This window comes from Magnolia sinica, chromosome 4 (assembly GCF_029962835.1).
Source record: "Magnolia sinica isolate HGM2019 chromosome 4, MsV1, whole genome shotgun sequence".
NCBI classification, from domain to species: Eukaryota; Viridiplantae; Streptophyta; class Magnoliopsida; order Magnoliales; family Magnoliaceae; genus Magnolia; species Magnolia sinica.
The window spans coordinates 48,164,763-48,170,297 of NC_080576.1; the positions used below are offsets into that span (position 1 = coordinate 48,164,763).

The 5,535-nt window shown below is 37.9% G+C and overlaps 1 non-coding gene across 1 annotated transcript; it reads left to right on the forward strand.

Annotated features, from left to right (window-relative positions):
• The first annotated feature begins 1,724 nt into the window (after window positions 1–1,724).
• On the forward strand, window positions 1,725–1,831 carry LOC131244883 (small nucleolar RNA R71). The gene has a single exon (XR_009170654.1). It is a non-coding gene; the product is annotated as a small nucleolar RNA R71 (small nucleolar RNA).
• The last annotated feature ends 3,704 nt before the right edge of the window (window positions 1,832–5,535 follow it).

Genomic DNA, 5,535 nt, shown 5'->3' on the forward strand with positions numbered 1-5,535 from the left:
ATCGACGAGCCGGGCCCGATATTGGAAAGCAGATAGTAAGGTCTCTTCCACTTACCCAGTTGTGTGCTCGGATAGGGGCGGCAAGCTGGCATAGAGTGTAATAGACCCCGGTGATGATCCTAGAGATGTACGATACTGATATGTAGACTTAGTGAGCATGAGTTGCATACTTAACATTATACTCATTCATTCATTCACTATCCAATCAGGCTGGTGGTGCGTAAATAATTATTCTATATACCATGGCAATGGCCAGGATTTTGGTTAAGGCGTGTGACTAACTTGAGATCAGGAGTTCACCACATTGAGTCTATCTATCCAAATTTAGGTATGAGACCGGTTTGGATAGAAGTTCCTTGTGATGGATCCCGTAGCCTGCAATACTACGTACTATCATCCGGACTTCACACTCCAGCTTGGTCATTTCATTTGTACCACATACTGCATTACATCCTCAGCACATAGCATTTGGTTTACTATATTTTTGCATAGCATAGGCTAGATAAGGCTGATGGTATTTAAGGACTTACCAGCATGTTTTCTCATTGCTCTGATATTGCATACTTGACACTTATCTTACACACAAACTTACACCAGCCTCTAAGCTTTTTATAAGCTTCTACATGATAGATGCGTGCAAGTGGCGTTAAGTCGCATCAGCGTAGAGCTTGAAGTGCGTAGCGGTATATTTCCCTTACAGCACTGTATTCAACTGTTTATATTAGTGGATATGTAATGATGATGTTCCCTTTGTGATTTGGGTAAACTTGTGGTTATGCTTATTACCAGATAAATGTACATTTAAAAATCCTCCTTGTAGGATCCCAAGTTCGAAATCTGGCGTATGGGTGCTGGAAGCCGAGAATGGGGCATTACAGAGGTTATCAGCACTGGATTCGGCAATCGGGAATTCTGTGAGCCTGGTTTTCGAGTGGGGCGTGAAAGTGATGGACTTAACTTGCTCTATTTGATTTGAAGAGCTTGGGTCACTAATTTCACATTGTGGTTTAGGATTGGGGAGAGGTTGGGCTGGAAGCACCCCTTTCTCCCTAGTCGTTCAATGTGACTTAATCCTTTGAATGGCCTTAGTGAGGTATTCGAAGGCTTGTAATGTGCCTTGATTTAAAAGCTCTTGATTTTGGATGTGTTTTGAAACCGGATCCTCCTGAGGTTTCCTTTGTTCCAAAAATTGGTTAAGAATCCCTAGAGCCATGGCGGTTTGTCCGTTCCTCTAACTGAAATTTGGACAGTTTCTCCAATCAGAGTTGTATGTATTGAAGGTGGTCCCTTTGAAAGGCCTCTGGTAGTTGTTTACGGAATTTGATTGCTCATTCAAAATTTCTTAAAAAGCAGGTATAGTTGGGCAATTTTCAGTAGTGTGCACGTTGCAAGCACAAATACCGCAAATTACTTCCTTAGCCTTATCCTTCTTAAGTTCTATGGCCTCGAGTTTTCTTGTGAGATTGCCCACTTTAGCATTTATATCATCTTCCTCTTTCAGAACATACATTCCACCCCCCTCCTTTGGTTGAGTTAGCTTAGAAGTGGTATTGGTTTTTGGGGAGATGTCCCATGATTGTCCGTTTTCGGCAAGTCTGTCAAAATAATCCCACACATCATCAACATTCTTGTTCATGAATTCCTCATTGCATATTGTTTTGACCAATTGGTGCATCGAAGATGTCAATCCATCGTAGAAGAAATTTGTTATGCGCCATGTTTCAAAGCCATATTGTGGGCATGAACCGACAAGATCCTTGAACCGCTCCCAACATTGGAAGAATGTTTCATCCTTCTTTTAGGTGAAGTTCATGATTGACTTTCTAAGGATGTTCGTTTTACGGTATGGAAAGAATTTCTTTATGAACTCCCTGAAAAGGCCAAGCTATATGTCCTAGAGGGGGGGGGGGGGCGCTGAATAGGACTATGCCAAATTTAGACTATAACAGCGGAATAAAATAAAATGATAACCAAATCAATTCACAATGCTTAAAATGAAAAGCAGCCTCAATAATCAAGTATTGAGAGATTAAAACAAATGCAGTTCTAAGGACAACCTTACACCATAAAAACCAAGGGTTTATGGAAGGACAACCTTATTTCTAGAACGTTCTTTGTATCAAAAACTCAAACTAAAGAGGAATAAATAACTAGCAAAGAATTGAAAATTTGTAAGAATTTAAATCTAAATTATTACAACATTCCCGACTGTGCCTGAAATGTAAATATTACAACATTCACATCCACACATACATTCCATAACTTGAATGATAAAAGATAGGAAATTAAGCAAACATTCAAACTACAATACACAAGGAGTTATAATGGTTCGCCTGTGTGTTCACCAACTGTTAAACAACAGCCACACAGAATGCTACTCCACTCTTAATATCCTCACACAGGGGATATTAGCGTTCACTATCAAAATAGGTTTCACAGGTTCACCTAAAACCTTCACAATTGTGTCTTTTTAACTTGGGCTTACACAACCTAAAAACCCACACTTTCTAAGTTTTCTGGCTCTCCTTAGATAACCAAACACAATGAGATTTTTCTGGCTTAATCTCAAAAGAAACCAAAAACAGAATGTAAATTACAATAATGTAAAATACCTGGATTTCTCCTTTATAGCAGCCCGGAAGAACCAAGTTGGAGTAGAGGTTCGAATGTCAAAGTTCAATGTCCAATACTCACTTTATAATGGTTCTAAGTTCTAATAGATTTTAAATTAAACCAAAATGGGCTACCTTTAATTGATTTTGATTCTAGAAAAAAGAAAATAACACTTCCTCTTTTCAGATCAGATTGGAATATAAGAAACAAAATCAATTTAAAAGCTAAAGAAAGAGAATATAAAATATGCACACTTAGCTTAAAATGGAGCATAAACTTATCACTTAGAAGGCCGAATTACGATTACTTCAGATGTCATCAATATTCAGAGATTCGTGCTCTATTTATAGGTGAGCAAATCGCATCTTCGACTGGTCCAAAGATTGCTACGACTGGTCTTAGAGCCAACAGATATTTAAAAATTTAAGCGCGATAAGATAAGGCAGTTTCACAACTGGTCGTAGGTAGTCTACGACTGGTCGAAGGACACCTTCGACTGGTCTTAGGTTGATCATGACTAGTTGAAGCCAAGTAAAATATATCACTGTAGTTTAAGTCGTAGGTTCACGACTGGTCGAAGGAATAGTCGACACTGTTCATACGACTAGTCGAACAGACCCAAGGACTGGTCAAAACTTAATAAAAAATTCCAAAATTTTGCAACAAACTTATGACTGGTCCAGGAAAATCTTAGACAAGTTGAAGCAGTGCTAGGACTAGTTGTGAAAGATTCAAGACTAGTCTTAGAGCAGATCAGATTCCCAAATATAAAACATTTGCATTATGTATCCGAAATGACCTACTCTAAAGGTTAACCTAAGGTCAAACATACATTAATAGTGAAGTAAGGACATTGAACCCTTAAGATATGTAACCTTTAAAGAAAGTGAAGCTTGAAATCTTCATGTAGCTTTTCCTTAAAAGCTTCAATTACACAATCTTGAATCTTGACTTGTAACTTGTAAATTCAGTTGAACATTCTCGAATCTTGACTTGTAAACATGTCTTGTCTTTCGAAGTCGATCTTGCGAGACAATGTCATGGCTTGACATATCATGAGTTAAGCATTGTGCTTCACTAATGTAGTCAACATCCATACACTGAGACTCACTTCATCTATACATGCTTCATCCATACTATGTCTCAAACATTTACATTTATGCAATTTCACAAAGTACAAGCAGCGTTTTTGGCATCACAAATTTGACGACATAAAGGGGCTTTCAACCATAGCACTTACAATCTCCCCCTTTTTCAAATTAGTGACAAAACAGACTTTCAAGATATATTACAGAAAGCAGAATATATGGTTAAAGAGTCATGCACCAGTTATTATTAACTAGCCCACATTCATAATCAATTCAACATATAGTCCACCTCTGCACATACCTGCACATACTCCCCCTGAGTAACATACATCACATAAATCCAATACCATAGACATCCATTAGACATCCATTCTCCCCCTTTTTGTCACAATAGGACAAAGGAAGTAATGATTAAATGGCAGAGGAGTTAAAATGAAAGAGAGAGTAAAAAAATAAGGCAAAAGCAGTAACAATCTCACAAATAGAGAGAGCAGAAGAGTAATAATGTTATTACAGTCCAGTAGAATAAAAAGACCTGATCTAAGGCAGATGAAGGAGCAGGGATGGAAGGATCAAGTTGATGCATGCCCTTGTTCAAACGCCTAAGATATTTGCGCATATATTTGAACTGTGTGACATTAAAAACATGCATATTCTCAACCTTCTCCTCTAATGCACGTAAACACGCATCAAACTCAGAAGGCTCATAATCTGGATCATTAGCAGAATCAGATTCAAGTTCTTCAAAATATCATCCATGTTAATGTCATCATGAGGAAGATCACTAACATCCTCCTCATTTTCAGCTTCAGCACCACCATTACCATCATCTTGGCCAGGAAGCAAATCCAGCTTCATCTTATTAAGGTTAGAATTGTTAAATATTAGATGATGGATTGGGGCCTCTCCAACAAACATGTCGACCAACATATGTGTATCCAACACAGTTATCAAATAAGCAAAAGGGATGTCACTGTGACCTAGATGGAGTCGAAATTGAATAAAGGAGTGACAAATTAAGGATGGTAAACAAACATGAACACCTCTGGTAACAGAATGAAGAACACGAACCATGAAGGACGTCAATTCAGATTTATTACCCGATCTAGGATACAAGTTAGACACAAAGATTTTGTGAAGAACTCTGTATTTGGGTAACAAAAACTTTGAGGGGAGCGCATTCCCTTTATATGTCCAATGTATGTCCAAATTGCATAAGGCTCTAGTGAGCATACGTTTTTCAGTTTTTGAGGGTTTTTCAGATAAGATATGGATGGGAATGCCCTCATCATTCATAGAAATTTTCATAAGAGCTGAAATCAAATGACGATCAACGTCAAATGGTCCTTCTCTTGTGGCTATTTTAAAAGTTAAATTTTCTAATGAAAAGTCACTTATGCAAGTGAACATGGACTGGGCATTGGACCGGTATGCTGACCCGGCCCAATGCAATAAGTTATCCCAACCTACAGTTTGAAGAATAGGAAGGATATCATACGGTGCAACATGATCTACAAAAACAGGATGTTCTACGATAACATTCCTCAATCTAATGTCCCGTACATAAGATGGATCTTCTTCGTAGAACCGAAGATGACGCTTGGTAATAGGAGTAGATTTGGAAGAAGATGGACCACGGGATGTTGTCTTTCTACCTCTAGATGCCATATGCAACAAAGATATGAAGGAAATAAAGTGTTACAATGGATTGAGAAATGGATTTTCTTAAATCAGATTTAGGTGAAAGAAAATCCCAAATCTCAACAAAACTAGAAATAGACAATTTTAAGTAAGAGATAGAAGCAAACTTGGCACAAATCCACAAGAAATAAGT